The 17,904-nt window shown below is 41.3% G+C and overlaps 1 long non-coding RNA gene across 2 annotated transcripts; it reads left to right on the forward strand.

Annotated features, from left to right (window-relative positions):
* The first annotated feature begins 12,080 nt into the window (after nucleotides 1-12,080).
* Nucleotides 12,081-17,203, forward strand: LOC116357474 (uncharacterized). 2 transcript variants are annotated; one of them, XR_004205475.1, is made up of 6 exons: nucleotides 12,081-12,325; nucleotides 12,648-12,758; nucleotides 14,376-14,463; nucleotides 14,720-14,891; nucleotides 16,194-16,235; nucleotides 17,070-17,203. It is a non-coding gene; the product is annotated as an uncharacterized LOC116357474 (long non-coding RNA). The 2 variants fall into 2 exon arrangements; XR_004205476.1 differs by having other exon boundaries at nucleotides 12,680-12,758.
* The last annotated feature ends 701 nt before the right edge of the window (nucleotides 17,204-17,904 follow it).

The following is a 17,904-nucleotide window of genomic DNA, read 5'->3' on the forward strand; positions in this document are numbered from 1 at the left end:
TTATTAATGCTCCTATATTGAATACTAAACCGTTTGCCCCTCGTGATCTTGGGATAGTTTGTTCATTTTATTTTTTATTTTAGTAATTGGGACATTTTCCTTTTTTTCTAACAGAGAAATACTAATAGTCTAACATTGTGCCATACTCAATCCCTTAAACTGTTGGCTTTGCATGTTGTCTAAAGTCAGCACTTCAAAGCCGTGTCGTGGTGTTACCTGTTGACAGCTTCACCTCAGTCAGAGGATTTAATGTGAATGCAATTATTAAGGAGCTAATTTCAAACAGTGTTTCTCACTTTTGAACGTTATTATTATTTTTCTCTGGGGAAGAGAAGTTGGGAGGGGTGGTGGTAGGTGGTGGGGAGGTTGTGTCTTGTCATGTCACTATGGTGTAAAGTGTTTCTATTTTTTTTAAGTGTAGCTAACTTTGAAAACCTAATTAAAGAACATTTCGGTTTTCAAGTTAATGCTGAAGATCAAAGTATACCTCCGCTAGAACATTACATGGCCAGAAGAGTCATTCTGCTCTAAATTGTGGGTATAGTATAATATTAACTGTTTAAGGACTTCTGAATCTACTACAACATCATGGTGTCAGGGCCAGTTAGGGCTAGCATAGGAAGTTGTCAGGTGTAAGTGAGAGGTAGAAGGTAACATTTTGTATCAGCAAAAACATTGAAAGCCTCCGTTACTAATCCTGAAGGACAGCTAGCTCGAGCTCGAACACAGTTACAATCCTAGGGGAAGCAGTCAAGGCAATGCAATACAATCAAACAACACATCGATTTATAAATCGTCAAGGCCTACTGTAGAGAGAGAGTGTGTGTGTGTGTGTGCGCGCGTGTGTGCGCGTGCGTGAAGGCTATTCCATAACCTAAATTGCCAAGTCCTCAACTGGCAGCTTCATTAAATAGTACCTGCAAAACACCAGTCTCAACGTTAACAGTGAAGAGGCGACTCCGGCATGCTGGCCTTCTATGCAGTTCCTCTGTCCTGTGTCTACGTTCTTTTGCCCATCTTAATCTTTTCTTTTTAATGGCCAGTCTGAGATATGTATTTTTCTTTGCAACTCTGCCTAGAAGGCCAGCATCCCGGAGTCGCCTCTTCACTGTTGACATTGAGACTAGTGTTTTGCAGGTACTATTTAATGAAGCTGCCTGTTGAGGACTTGTGAGGCGTCTGTTTCTCAAAATAAACACTCTAATGTACTTGTCCTCATGCTCAGTTGTGCACCGGGGCCTCCCACTCCTCTTTCTATTCTGGTTAGGGCCAGTTTGCGCTGTTCTGTGAAGGGAGTAGTACACAGTTTTGTACGAGATCTTCAGCTTCTTGGCAATTTCTCTCATGGAATAGCCTCCGTTTCTCAGAACAAGAATAGGCTGACGAGTTTCAGAAGAAAGTTATTTGTTTCTGGCCATTTTGAGTCTGTAATCGAAACCCACAAATGCTGATTCTCCAGATACTCAACTAGTGTAAAGGAGGTCAGTTTTGTTGCTTCTTTAATCAGGACAAGAGTTTTCAGCTGTGCTAACATAATTGCAAAAGGGTTTTCTAATGATCAATTAGCCTTTTAAAATGATAAACTTGGATTAGCTAACACAACGTGTCATTGGAACACTGGAGTGATGGTTGCTGATAATGGGTCTCTGTACACCTATGTAGATATTCAATAAAAAATCAGACATTTCCAGCTACAATAGTCATTTACAACATTAACAATGTCTACACTGTATTTCTGATCTATTTTATTTTATTTTAATGGACAGAAAATGTGCTTTTCTTTAAAAAACAAGGACATTTCTAAGTGACCCCAAACTTTTGAACAGTAGTGTATGTGTTCGTGGACTCAAATACCAATGAAAAGTCAGTAGAAAACATTGCTTTATGGTTCACCTATCTCTAAGACTGAAAGACTGAAAGACAGTATTAAATCACTTTAAACACGTTAATCACTTCATTAGCGTATTGAATACTAAATGAGTACATTAGCAATATTACCAAGGCCATATTAAGACAGCATAATCACCTGTTTCACTATTATAATTTTTTATTAACTCTTTGTTGAATTATGGTTGGAAAACTGAAAGGTGTATTATAATTCTCAGACATGTCCCTTGAAGAAAATTGAAACTAGTTTCCTACTTTCAATACTTGGCAGAATGACAACTGGAATTAAAGAACAAATAAGTAAACACAGAGTCACCTGAATAATTGAATGGATAGATGTTTTCTCTGCTAAGGTAAAAATACATTTTAATCAGTAACGATGACAAAACATTGCCAGACCCATGTTTACCATTCTATGTCCTTTTCACTGCCCTTGTCTATAATCTGATTAAAATCATCTTCAAGGGGATTTGTTTGCACACACACACACACACACACACACACACACACACACACACACACACACACACACACACACACACACACACACACACACACACACACACACACACACACACACACACACACACACACACAAACACAGCCAATGATGGGAATCAGGCTTTCCTTGAAAACAGCCAGCCCAGCCTCTATATCAAAAGAACAAGTGATCTTGGAGGAGTGGACTTTGTGCATCCACCATGCTGGTACAATCTAATTTGCTTTTTGATTGACACATTTATAAGGGGGCAGCATGCTTTTGATGCATTCGAAGTCTCTCTCCCACTCCAGGTACAGAGAAAGGCCTGCATGGGTTATTCCATATTGACGTTGTGGCTATGCACTGTTGCTGTGTTTGACTCCATGTAAATAAAGTTTGCTTTGCATTGTCTTAAGGACCCACCAGCTTCTGTTGTTTTGTGTAATGTCACAATTTGTACATGTGACTGTAATAATGAGCGATTCAATTAATATGAAAAAGATATGGTTTACGTTTTTTGAACGATGCACCATGGTGCCTTGATGACAACATGACCAAGTGGAGCAGATTACTGTTAGATTTGAGGGCACTTCTCCCTTACAGCTTTTGCCCGTTCAAGTCACGAGCCATAGCCCGTTGACCTTAATCGAACTCCCTCTGTAATGCATTATCAAGACAAAGCTCCCAAAGTCATTCCGTGTGCAGCCTGTCTGACAGTTATCAGGGCACCTCCATCTCTCTATGCCTTGTCAGCTGTATTTCACTCGAATTTACACAGCCGTCCCCAAATTTTGTTGAAATTGCTTGTGGTGAGGAAATGTACCAAAAACGAATGGTCAATTTGTGGTAAATATTTAAATGATAGTATAAGCAAGTTCAGGGTAGTCTCTATGACATAACTACTCACTAGCCATTTGTTTTCCCCTCTAAACACACAAATATCATGCTATGCTAGGAGCCCCAGTTGTAGCTGCACAAAATTACTGTATACATAAATGCATGTGTTTTCCTGCTTTATGTTTTAAGTCCTGCAGATGAACATTCTGTATTTAAAGTCATTGCTGTACAACACTTTTCTTTAATTTTACTGCTTCACAATCTTAAAAGGTCAAATAAAAAATCTCTGCATCTCCTAAAAGAGTTGGAGTATTTAGTCTTTTGGCATCATTGCAAAGTAAACTTATCATAAAATAATGGGGATGGGGGTCTTTTCTCAGATTCACAAGAAGGTGTCCTTTTATCAAGTTAGTAATTGGCCCTGATGGAGTTGTCTATGATACAGATTGTTACTATCTGGGCTCTGGTCAAAAGTAGTGCACTATATAGGGAATAGGGTCCCATTTGAGACATATACATAGTTGTCATTCAAATATATGCCTAAAAATAAATGGCAACTGGCAAAGATAAGAGCAGGAGAATAGATGTCACATTAGCGCCTATAAAAGTAAATAGAGGAAGTCATCCCATCCCATTCCATCCAATCACACGTGACTGTAGAAGGAAATGCTTTCTCCACAGACAACCAATGCGCCGAAATAATCTCAGATGATCCACAGCCCTATCCCACCAGTGACAGCTGTATATTTGTTTCCTGAGAGCAGAGTGGGGGAAGGAGGAAAATATAAGAGGTTTTTCTGCAGAAGAAGATGTCAGGAAGAATTGACGTACAGCGGATTTGGAAAGTATTCAGACCCCTTGACTTTTTCCACATTTTGTTACATAACAGCGCTATTCTAAACTGTATTGCATTATTTTTTTTCCCTGATAAATCTACACACAATACCCCACAATGACAAAGGGACAACAGGTTTTTAGACATCTTTGCAAAATTATTAAAAATTAAAACCAGAAATACCTTATTTACGTAGATATTCAGACCCTTTGCTATGAGACTCGACATTGAGCTTAGGTGCATCCTGCTTCCATTGATCATCCTTGAGATTTTCTACAACTTGATTGGAGTCCACCTGTGGTAAATTCAATTGATTGGACATGATTTGGAAAGGCACACACCTATCTATTTAAAATACAACAGTTGACACTGCATGTCAGAGCAAAAACCAAGCCATGAGGTCAAAGGAGACAGGATTGTGTCGGGGCACAGATCTGGGAAACGCTACCAAAACATGTCTGCAGCATTCACGCTTCCATCATTCTTAAATGGAAGAAGTTTGGAACCACCAAGACTCTTCCTAGAGCTGGCTGCCTGGCCAAACTGAGCAATCGGGGGAGAAGGGCCTTGTTCAGGGAGGTGACCAAAAACCCAATGGTCACTCTAACATGGCTCCATAGTTCCTCTGTGGAGATGGGAGAACCTTCCAGAAGGACAACCATCTCTGCAGCACTGCACTAATCAAGCCTGTATGGTAGAGTGGCCAGATGGAAGCCACTCCTCTGTAAAAGGCACATGACAGCCTGCTTGGAGTTTGCCAAAATACACCTAAAGACTCTCAGAACATGAAAAAGAAGATTCTCCAGTCTGATGAAACCAAGACTGAACTTTTTGGCCTGAATTCCAAGCGTCACATCTGGAGGAAATCTTGCACCGTCCCTATGGTGAGGCATGGTGTTGGCAGCATCACGCTGTTGGGATGTTTTTCAGCTGCAGGGACTGGAAGACTAGTCAGGATAGAGGGAAAGACGAACGGATCAAAGTACAGCGATATCCTTGATGAAAAAATGCTTTGGAGTGCTCAGGACCTCAGACTGGGGCAGAGGTTTACCTTCCAACAGGACAACGACCCTAAGCGCACAGCCAAGACAACGCAGCAGTAGCTTCGGGACAAGTCTCTGAATATCCTTGAGTGGCCCAGCCAGATCTCGGACTTGAACCCGATCGAACATATGTGGAGAGACCTGAAAATATCTGTGCAGCGGCGCACCCCATCCAACCCGACAGAACTTGAGAGGATCTGCAGAGAAGAATGGGATAAACAGCCCAAAGACAGGTGTGCCAACCTTGTAGCGTCATACCTGTCACATTCTGACCTTTGTTATTTTGTTATGTCTTTGTTTTAGTATGGTCAGGGCGTGAGTTGGGTGGGTTGTCTATGTTCGTTTTTCTATGATTTGCTATTTCTGTGTTTGGCCTGGTATGGTTCTCAATCAGAGGCAGCTGTCAATCGTTGTCCCTGATTGAGAACCATATTTAGGGAGCCTGTTTTCATTGTGTTTTGTGGGTGATTGTTTCCTGTTGGACGTTTGTTTCACATTTCAGGACTGTTTCGGTTTTTCGTTTGTATCAGTCACTTTGTATTCTTTAGTGTTCAGTTTTAATAAACTAAAATGGGCACTTACTACCCTGCACATTGGTCCGATCTCTCCTACTCCTCCTCAGAAGAGGACGAAAACCCTTACAATACCCTAGAAGATTCGAAGGTGTAATCGCTGTCAAAGGTGCTTCAACAAAGTACTGATTAAAGGGTCTGAATACTTATGTAAATATGATATTTCATTCTTGGTTTTTACATTTGCTAACATTTTTTTTTAAACTGTTTTTGCTTTGTCATTATGGGGTATTGTGTGTAGATCGATGAGGGGAGAAAACTATTTAATCAATTTTAGAATAAGGCTGTAACGTAACAAACTGGAAAAAGCAAAGGGGTCTGAATACTTTCCGAATGTACTGTATATGTAGCTGTAACCCACAATTCTTTCTGCCTCTGGGATTGTTTTTATTTTTTGTTCTACCGGTTCATGAATGAAGATGGAGGATGAAGCCAGAGCCCTCCTTGTCTTCTGGAATAAGCAGCCGCCACTGCCGGTGAGTCACATGCCACCTACCCCCCACACCCTCCTCTTTTAGGTTTCCATTTATATCCCAGTCTGTAATGGCAGTGAATGAAGCTGATAAAGTAAGTGCCCGCGAAGCTGTCAGGAAGACACAAGACAGCCGAGTTCAAGCCGCTCTATGAATTCAGGGCAGAAAAGGAAGGCATGGTATGGTACATCATTATACTATACTGACTGTCAATGGTCCCTGATCAAAAGTAGGGCTCTAAATAGGGAATAGGGGGACATCTGGGATGCTGCCAATGATCTGTCTGCTAGTATGATCCCCTGGGTGAGGCGGCACAAAACAGGGCCAAAAGTTTGTCTTGGCCAGTGAAAACATGCGCAGCAGCATGCTAATTCTAGTGAAATGCATTGTGGGTTTTTTATTTTTTATTTTTTATTTCACCTTTATTTAACCAGGTAGGCTAGTTGAGAACAAGTTCTCATTTGCAACTGCGACCTGGCCAAGATAAAGCATAGCAGTGTGAGCATACAACAAAGAGTTACACATGGAGTAAACAATTAACAAGTCAATAACACAGTAGAAAACAAAGGGGGGGTCTATATACAATGTGTGCAAAAGGCATGAGGAGGTAGGCAAATAATTACAATTTTGCAGATTAACACTGGAGTGATAAATGATCAGATGGTCATGTACAGGTAGAGATATTGGTGTGCAGAAGAGCAGAAAAGTAAATAAATAAAAACAGTATGGGGATGAGGTAGGTGAAAAGGGTGGGCTATTTACCAATAGACTATGTACAGCTGCAGCGATCGGTTAGCTGCTCAGATAGCTGATGTTTGAAGTTGGTGAGGGAGATAAAAGTCTCCAACTTCAGGGATTTTTGCAATTCGTTCCAGTCACAGGCAGCAGAGTACTGGAACGAAAGGCGGCCAAATGAGGTGTTGGCTTTAGGGATGATCAGTGAGATACACCTGCTGGAGCGCGTGCTACGGATGGGTGTTGCCATCGTGACCAGTGAGCTGAGATAAGGCGGAGCTTTACCTAGCATAGACTTGTAGATGACCTGGAGCCAGTGGGTCTGGCGACGAATATGTAGCGAGGGCCAGCCGACTAGAGCATACAAGTCGCAGTGGTGGGTGGTATAAGGTGCTTTAGTGACAAAACGGATGGCACTGTGATAGACTGCATCCAGTTTGCTGAGTAGAGTGTTGGAAGCCATTTTGTAGATGACATCGCCGAAGTCGAGGATCGGTATGATAGTCAGTTTTACTAGGGTAAGCTTGGCGGCGTGAGTGAAGGAGGCTTTGTTGCGGAATAGAAAGCCGACTCTTGATTTGATTTTCGATTGGAGATGTTTGATATGAGTCTGGAAGGAGAGTTTGCAGTCTAGCCAGACACCTAGGTACTTATAGACGTCCACATATTCTAGGTCAGAACCATCCAGGGTGGTGATGCTAGTCGGGCATGCAGGTGCAGGCAGCGACCGGTTGAAAAGCATGCATTTGGTTTTACTAGCGTTTAAGAGCAGTTGGAGGCCACGGAAGGAGTGTTGTATGGCATTGAAGCTTGTTTGGAGGTTAGATAGCACAGTGTCCAAAGACGGGCCGAAAGTATATAGAATGGTGTCGTCTGCGTAGAGGTGGATCAGGGAATCGCCCGCAGCAAGAGCAACATCATTGATATACACAGAGAAAAGAGTCGGCCCGAGAATTGAACCCTGTGGCACCCCCATAGAGACTGCCAGAGGACCGGACAGCATGCCCTCCGATTTGACACACTGAACTCTGTCTGCAAAGTAATTGGTGAACCAGGCAAGGCAGTCATCCGAAAAACCGAGGCTACTGAGTCTGCCGATAAGAATATGGTGATTGACAGAGTCGAAAGCCTTGGCAAGGTCGATGAAGACGGCTGCACAGTACTGTCTTTTATCGATGGCGGTTATGATATCGTTTAGTACCTTGAGTGTGGCTGAGGTGCACCCATGACCGGCTCGGAAACCAGATTGCACAGCGGAGAAGGTACGGTGGGATTCGACCAGTCATGTGTATTCTTATCGCACGTGCACATACATGCAAGAATGCACACACACACAGGCAAGCACACATGCACATGCAATCCTCTTTCCTTTCCTTTCCTTTCCTTTCCTTTCCTTTCCTTTCCTTTCCTTTCCTTTCCTTTCCTTTCCTTTCCTTTCCTTTCCTTTCCTTTCCTTTCCTTTCCTTTCCTTTCCTTTCCTTTCCTTTCCTTTCCTTTCCTTCACCCTGCCTAACACTGATTCGGCTTTGGTGGAGAAGCAGAGGATTATGTCAGCTCTGTTTGTTTCCTGGAAGGAAGGAAGGAGGAAGGAAAGGAGGAGAGAAAACAGCACATTAAGACTTTGTGAGCTGGGAATAGCCGCCAAGGGACTTTTTTCCCCTTGCTTTTGTCCTTCAAAATGGAGACAGCGAAAGCAGGGTATGAGTCCCAAATGGAACCCTATTCCCTGTAGGCCCTGGTCCAAAGCAGTGTACAATTGTGGAATAAGTAGGGTGCCATTTGTACACCCACAGACAACTAGCTTAACTTTACCTTCTCCTTATTGTCCAATAAGCAAATGATATAGACAGTGCCTTCAGAAAGTATTCACACCCCTTGACTTATTACACATTATCTTGTGTTACAGCCTGAATTCAAAATGGGTTCAATAGATTTTTTTCCTCACCCATCTACACACAATACCTGTTATTGTGCTCCAGAACATGCAGATGTACACCTTTTAGCACAATTACTGAAACACAGATTGTTCCATTGTGCATTTAAACAACAACCTTGATATAGTGATTAATTCATTACATATTGACGATAATAATTAGCTTCAGTACACAGATGTAAACCTGTATGATACTAATTGCCTTCTAATTGCCTGTCTCCACAACCTGGGTGAGTTATTCCAGCCTGGGTGTGTGTGTTTGCGTGCTTTCGTGTGTACATTTCTGTGTACGTGCATGTGTGTGTTGTGGTGTTGTTATTGTTTCTATTGAGGCATCATGCTATGCTCCAGGTATCGCTTTCGCCTTGAGACTGTAATGGGGACTGACATGAGGTGATGTGGCTCACATCCAGAATCCCTTCTAAGTGTGTATGACTGCCTCACTGTGGTGTTGTGAGTGGTGTTTGAAATGTATGCTGCCCTGCCATCCATCTCAGTTTTATGAAGGAGAGAAAATATGATTGACGACCCTCAAACAGCTCTCTGGAAAGATCACAAATCTCTCTCCTCTCTCTCTCTCTCTCTCTCTCGCTCTCTCTCTCTGGTCTCAATAGTTTGACCGATGGGAAAAGTGTAATAGATAGCAGTTTTTGAGGGACAAAATATCAGAAGGAGATAAAGAAAGAAAGGAAGGCGAGCTAGAGTGGAGGAAGTTGAGGAGCGTGCGTTCAGTTAGAGTCCCTGGGTGAATGTGGATGTGAATGGCGGCTAGCATTCATAGACAGAACAGAATGAAGGCTCAGTCTGAAAGACAGGGGAAGCATCCACAATGGCATCCTATTCCCTATAAAGTGCACTACTTATGACTGGGGCTATATGGTGCACTTTCTAGGGAATAGGGTGCCATTTGAGACTAATCCTCAGTCAGGCCGTCCCTGAATGGAAAGGCAGGATGGATCCTTTGTGCTTCCAAGATGCCTTGGCCTTTGATTTATTATCCCGCTCAGGGAATAATTATAAAATAACCTTTTATGTCATAGCCTCCCCCCGCCCCCTGGGAGCCAGGCCGATCATACATACTACTGGGTTGAGTGACTTGGTATTTCTAGGCGTGTGAAAAGGCTGCCGCTGTTATCGAACCTGGAAACAGATGTTAATGTGGGCCTGCACTGAAAGGTGTGCTTTTTAGTTCCTCCACGACCAGCCTGGTCTCATAGACTAGATCTAACATAGTAAACGGAAATCCAGGACACTCAAATTAGTATGATATGTTAAGTTTGGTACTAATACAGTATATAAGACTGAAGGTTACTTAAGGCAACAATGAAAGGAGGGTGGTTGGTCTGGTTGGATGGGTAGGCATATAACACGAACGTCTAAAAAGATTGTGTGTTCGAATCTCATCACGGACAGTTTTAGGATTTTAGCTAATTAACAATTTTGCAACTACTCACTACTTGTAGCTACTTTGCAACTACTTAGCATGTTAGCTAACGCTTCCCCTAATAATAACCTTAACCCTTTAACCTAACTTCTAACCCTAACCTTATCCCTAACCTTAAAGAGCAACTGCCCCTAAAAAGAAAAGGCCTACGTGGCATCGATATGTGTCAAACATTTATTCTAGTGTCAAAATCGACTACAAAGTGTAAATAGTATACATTTGGTCTTAAAGTCAGTCTCACCTAAAATGGAGTTTGTAACCTGAGTGGGTCAAAACTAGTAAATTAAGGTTGGGTTTGGTTTACAATTATGTCAACAATTCATGCCCCCTTTTGTCAAGCTCCACGTGCACCTCCGTCCACTTCACTTTCCTTTCCTCGTTACATCACCCCCAACACGTTCACAGTATCACAGCAATTTGAGACTGAAAAGCCGTATATGGATTGACCATGCCTCAGGCTCCAGTTTGACAATGCATGTTTCCAGCAGGATCCACAGCCAACTATGGTTTGCATGCCCTGCCAAAGAATCCTACTATGCGGAATAGGTAGTTGGAGTTAATTGGTCTCCAGTGTATTTACCAGTAGCTATACCATTTACTGAGAGTCATATATCTGGTTTTGTATATTTTGGGAATCATTAACAGTTTGATCACTAGCATAGCTGACGTTAACTAGTTAGCTACCTAACTAGCTAGCTACATAATTAACGTCACCATACCTCGAAACAACTTGGATTTGGCTTGGAAACACAATAACATTTGAAATTAAGGCAGATAATTTGTGGGAAAACCTTTTGTCGTGATTATGTCACCAGATAGACTTTAAAAGCAGTATAACTTTAGCCAGTTAACTAAGATTGGGGGGACCACCGTATTTTTGCGAGTTAAGATTAGCGCATTGCTAGCTATTTTTGACGAACTTTGCTCGTAACAGTAAAGGCAACATTGCCATCTCTTTAAAGTAAATTTGACGGCATTATAATATGTCAAAGTTGTTTCCTACTAATTATTTGCCTACTTTAGCAATGTCATCATATTTCCATGCCATTAAGTTACTGTAATTTAGATGAAACAGTCACATTAGCCTCCGAGGTGCAACCCATGTCTAGGGCACAAATAAATATTGGATGCAGCTATGGTGCTCTAACTAACTCATGTGTGACTACAGTGTACTAACTAACAGCAACAAACTCAAACCAACCCAGGACCATAGTAAAACATGTCACAGTTGGTTGCATAGTGAGCTAGTCAGTATACATCCCTAAAGCACAGAATTAGCTTACAAACAAGATGATGTTATTTCTCAAGTTATGTTTGTAATTGAGGGATGATGACAATCGTTGATCCTGTTTTTCTGTTAGACAAAGTGCGAAGTTGGGTGCCTGACTGATCCCCTGGTCATGCACAGATTCCGGGAGCTACAAGAAGGAGCAAAGGTGGGTATCATAACATGTCCAGCAAAGTGATTATAATGATTTGGCGACCTCCAAAATAATTTTTGTTCACTTGCTGTTTTCACAGCTTGTCAAGCAAGATCTCAGAATAAAAGGGTGCATCCTTGTTACACCTCCTCAGTTGTTGCCAGTCTCCGTCAACTCCTATGAAAAATAAATGCCATCGTGAGGGCTTTGATAGTGACCCAAGTTGCAACAGCGACAGGTACAATATGTGACTTTGTTATGTGAAATTTAAAAAATTGCATTCAAAAATATCTGGCTTAATAAACTAGTAGGCTAATTCCCTAGGCCAGCAGAAACAACTAGTAGAGTCATTTTGGTTTTGAAGTGCAAAAATAAATGCAATTTACCACTTTGCTGTCTATTATACCACCCTGTCACAGGCCTGCCAGTCAACACCACCTCACGAGATTGCCTGCTGCAGTTGTTCAAGAGATGTCCAGTTTGCAGCCTAACATGCAGCATAGAGAAGACCAGCAAGGGGACGCTTATCAGCATTATGCAGACATGCCCTCGCTATGAGCAGTCCTGTGAATGCAACCGTCAGCCACATGTTGGCAAGTATCTGACCAGCAAGCTGTCAGCGGCCACAGCTTTCACAGGCTCATCATTTGTACAAATACAGAAGGTAACCCACTTCATTACTTGATATATTTGATAACCCAAATGTAAAACACAATTTCTGCAAACTGACATTATTTGTTGCTTATTTTGTACTTCTTAGATGCATATAATGTCCCGGGCATAACCTAGCCAGGTGGAACCAGTGCTGTGTTCACCATTCTATTTCAATTCACATTTTATGATGTCTTAATTGAAATAGAAAGGTAAATGCAGCGATCAGGTTGGTTCCAGCATGCTAATCATAACCACCATTGATAATGGTATATGTGTGTGTGCGTGTGTGCGTGTGTGTCTCCAACCAATCTGTATCTTTTATGAGGGACCAGGAGCTGATCTACACTGCTATGTCCATAAATAGGGCTCTGGCAAAAAAAGGACTCACCACTAGCCTCACACGCCTGTTCACCAACAGTCATCGATGGGGAGAACAGAATTAGGTAGGTTTAGTCTGACCAGTTCAAACTTAAACATAGTATCTGTTTGTGTGTCAGACATAACCTATGCTAACTGCCAATGGTAATAGAATAGTGGATTACCTATACTTGCGTCCTAAATAGTAGGCCGTTTGAGTATGCACAAAAATTATGTTTAATTGTATTTATTGACATTTCTAAAATCTTAGTATAGTTTAAATGCCCAGACGTCATACTAATTTAGGCTTTGACAACAGCTGATCATTTATATATAGGTGTAACGGTTTTCTTCTGGGGAAAGAGAGGCGGACCAAAATGCAGCGTGGTTAGTTCTGTGCATCATAAAGATGAAAGTACAACAATCTACAAAACAAGAAACGTGAAAAATCCAAAACAGTCCTATCTGGTGCCACAAACACAAAAACAGGAACAATCACCCACAAAACCCAACACAAAACAGGCTACCTAAATATGATTCCCAATCAGAGACAATGACTAACACCTGCCTCTGATTGAGAACCATATCAGGCCAAACATAGAAATAGACAAACCAGACACACAACATAGAATGCCCACCCAGCTCACGTCCTGACCAACACTAAAACAAAGAAAACACACACGAATGATGGTCAGAACGTGACAATAGGTGACGAATAGCGGGAAACAACGCAATTGTGCATGACACATTCTCAGTATGCAAAAATAGAAAGCATTATAGTATGTGCATTTAAAAAAATCTTGTATGCTTTAAATGCCATGATGTTATACTCATTAATTATTTTCATCTAGGAGAATCCTTTCATTTTTCGTGAATTTCACAGCCGCAAAGCATTGGAAGAGGGGGCTGTAAGTTTTGAGTGCTAAATCTCTTCAAGTTAATTAACAACAAAACAATTTGGAAGATGGCAAATAGCAAAACTTTTGCTTTGATGTTGAAATGTAACTAGTTTGTGTTGTCCTTAAAATGATCAAGACTATTTCATCATTAACGTAACATCTTTGAAAACAGGTCTACAGCCTGCCATGCCTTTAGCTAACTACGTGTTTTAGTAAGACTAGAAGTTATAACTGTTCAAACAGTAACGTTAGCTACAGGGTTACTTGTTCGCTGTTAAGCAACAACTTCATATTTAACATTAGCCTCATTAGCTAGCTAGCTACTTGTTGTAACTGTTAAAGGGTCTGACGACAATGCCAGGCACTGGCAAACACGGCAGGAGAAATGCCGCGAAAAAAATAATTTGAGTAAGTCATGTGGCCATTGTTGGCTCTCTTGCCACTGCACTGCCACTACCTATAGATAACGTTAGTAAAGCGGTAGCCTAGCTGTATTCCTATTTTCCACAGCGGTACTGGTCCCGACACTTCTCTTTTTTTCTTGTTGTTCTTATTTGTTGTTCTTAAATGTTCAAGCTATGCAATGTTAGTTTCTACCTGGATGGTTACAGCCTGAATGGGTCTAGCTAGTTTCATTGCACATACCCTGTTGTGAGAGTAATGGTAAGCTACACTTGATACTGTTTCACCTTCGCAATCCAATTTGATAAAGTATATGGCAGTCTAGGTATCTACAGAATGTTCACACAACTCTACTTTGCTCATGTTTTGGTTAATGTTGTACTTCATCTTATGTCTTTTCAGGATCTACGTGAAGGAGTGTGAGCTGGAGAGGCAGTTGTCACCTGGATGGGTGAAAAAGAAGTGGGAGAACTATAAGAAAAAATACACGGTATGTTACTGTATGTTATCTTGACATTTATTGCTGTGCTGTACTTGGCCAATAAAGTTTCCCTTTTTCTGAGAGCAGCAATATTTTCCTATCTATTTCCTATGCTTCACTGGCACTTTTTTGTAAGTGTGAAGATATACATTTTAGAAAAGTGCAAGTATTCCAGATAAATATACTGCAATTGGCATAATACCTTTTACAAGCCTTTGCATGTAGTATGTATGATGCTGAAAGCTATCCTTTTCCATATTTTCAGGAGTTGAAAGCTCCCCCCACCAGAGTCAGCACAGAGGGAGGGGAGGCTACAGCCGCATACTGGACGTGATATGTGGTGATGGATTAGGTGCGGCAGGGGCTGCAACTCCATCACCCCACCTGTCATCTTCTCCTCTCCATCCCAGAAGGGTCCAGATGTGGAGGAGGAAGAAGTAGGTGACTGCCAGAGAGGCACGCTTTATTGACATTTTAGAGGCCATGATTAAGAAGTAGTTTTATGTATTTTGTATGTATTTTATTTATAGCTATTCATTTTCTACTGTTTTTAGTGAAGTAATAAAAAATAAAAAATCCAAAGTGGGTTTCTGTTTTGTCATAAAAAAGTGTTTCTTGTTTATAATGAACATTTTTATTTGATACCGGGACATTACTGGTGTGTTTTAGTTTCAACATTTCAACATAAACAAATACACTTGCAAATCAGAGCTATCTTGTTGCAGGTGCATGGTAACAATTAGATAAGTTGAAAGAAAAAATAAACCCACACAGTGCTCTTACTAGTATCACTTTTTCTATTGAAGAGAATGGGCCTCTTGGACTTCGTCAGAGTTTGTTGCTCCAATAAACTAAATAAATTGTATTTCGTATAATAATTGATTACATTTCAATAATGCTTTTCATAATCTCAAAGCACATTGAAAGCACAAAACAAACAAACAAGCAACACATCATGAGTAGCCTAGCTATAGTTGGCTAGGTCAACCAATAGAGGGCACGTCTGAGTGCATGCATCCCCCAAAGATGGAGAGGGACAGTTAATGACTTGATCAGAGGAAGGTGGTCAGGGAGATGGTTGATGAAGATGGAGTCTGGAGACAATCTTGTAGAGGGCTACTCAGGGAACCAGCCTGAGTTGTGTAGCCATTGGACTTCTCCTTCACAATGTATGGCACCCACTTGGTTGAAGCCTCAGCAGCTCTGGGTGCCAGAAAGCTCACCACACGCAGTTCAGAGTGGTAGCCAGTTGTTATCATTATGAGCCCTCTGCCTCAGCACTGCATTCCTATGCTGCAGTGATCACCAACCTAGTCAATCACCAAACATTTCTGTAGAAAAGCAAATGATAAAGATTTCATTAAAGCTTGCGCTCCTTTTCTTTTCAAAGGGTTGCGCTGTTGGCGGTAGGTGCACTTGATTCAGAAGCCCTGCGCACCTGGTAAGCAAAGTGTTCCCATTCTGAACCATTTCATTAGTTTGAAAAGACAAACTCTGCCTACCCGGCAATCCGGTAGATCTATGGCTAAATCGAGTGTGCCTACTGCGCTTCCACGATTGATACTATAGCATACGTAAGATTTAATAACTTTTAAAACCATAACCACAGAGAGACTGTCAAAGAACACAGAAAATAGCTGCTGTTCTTAAAAGTGAGTTCATGTAAAACTTTTCATTCAGCATTGTCAACACTGTTTTTATTCAACACTCTTACAAAACACGCTTCTCTTTTTTTTCAGAGTTCCCAGTTGTCTTGAAAGCACCATGACCATCAGATGCAGGTAAATTAAAAGCAAATTATTAGCAAATTATTTCATTTATGTTCAGCTGTGCCTCGCAAGTGCTACACCAACTGATCTATTTTGTAATCAAAGCTTGGGCTTTGAAATATAATATGGTCTGAGAAGATATTGGCAGGCCAATAATGTGATAATGTATTGGGCCTGCTGCCGAAACTGAATTCTTACAGAAGTATTTTTATTTGGTTAATGTTCAATTTTTTAAGTCATATTCTCAGTGGTAAGATCTCGGCATGCTTTTTGACTGCAAAAGTGATTATGACTCTGCAGTGGTGACCACTGCTCTACTGCAGCTCCCATTCCTGTCAAGTTTCAGGCCTACGGTACAGTCAAGTTTACTCCAAATATGCAGTGTAAATATGTCGTTCCAAAGGCTAGCTACGTACAATAGCTAATGTTAGCCCAAAACAACAATACGAAAGGTCACTGGGTGGGGCTACAGACGATCCTTTCAGGGTCATCATATGAAGCCATAACTGATGGTGTGTTCAAGACAACAAGGAGCTAGGGAAAAAAACATTCTCTGACTGGGAAAAATAGTTTTGAACTGTCATTCAACTCTGAAGATCACCAAAAAAGATCACCTAGATCACCTAGATTTTTCCTAGTCTGAGCTTGTTTTGTTTCCAAATTCCCAGTTGTCTTGAACACGTCAAAAGTAGTATGTTTCAGTCGTGGAATACTGTATACGTTTTACTGAACATTATGTGACAAATAGTACCTAGTACGAGTAGTACACAGTATGCAGTTTAAGTAGTAGGCAAGTCAGATTTCGGACACGGCCAGTGACTATGTGTGTACTGTATGTGGTCACAGATACCTGTATGGAGCCAGCACTTGGGATACTTGAAAGATGATGTGATGGAGTCCAGACTGACAGACGGCCTTGATGCTGATGTCTCTGAATGGAGAGAGACCTTGCACTCAGCAATAAAATGATACAAGACACATTTATTACTTTTTTTAATCATCAATTGTTATTATTTAATTAAATGGGGGGTGGGGGGACCTGTGTATTCTTCAAACATATCAGTCTTATGCTATATGGTGTCCCGTACATCATACAGGCCGGCTGAAATGTTTGGTAATGTAGCCCCAGCACCACAAGACAAAATGCGGACAGGTACAGTTTATGTACCGCCTGTGAATGACAATAAAAGATGACAGACAAGTGCAATATTTGCACATTGTTATATTAGCAGAACACTGCTTCTGCAGTATTATGTGAAGGATGGTTTATTCTACATTACATGTAACTGGGCGGCAGTGTAGCCTAGTGGTTAGAGCATTGGACTAGTAACCGAAAGGTTGCAAGTTCAAATCCCCGAGCTGACAAGGTACAAAATCTGTCGTTCTGCCCTTGAACAGGCAGTTAACCCACTGTTCCTAGGCCGGCATTGAAAATAAGAATTTGTTCTTAACTGACTTGCCTAGTTAAATAAAGGTAAAATAAAAATAAATAAAAAACATGAAAGTTATCAAAACACATTGTTTAGAATATTAACAGAGCCTCAATTCAGCAATTGCATTCTCATACTACCCTGTAGTGCCATCCTCCTGCATCTCACATCTGCCTGTAGTTATTGCCTGCTGGACCCGTTAGGCAAACTGTCATAACAAGGATGGAGTGTCATGCACTCCACTCCTCCTG

Source organism: Oncorhynchus kisutch, linkage group LG25, assembly GCF_002021735.2.
Source record: "Oncorhynchus kisutch isolate 150728-3 linkage group LG25, Okis_V2, whole genome shotgun sequence".
NCBI lineage: Eukaryota > Metazoa > Chordata > Actinopteri > Salmoniformes > Salmonidae > Oncorhynchus > Oncorhynchus kisutch.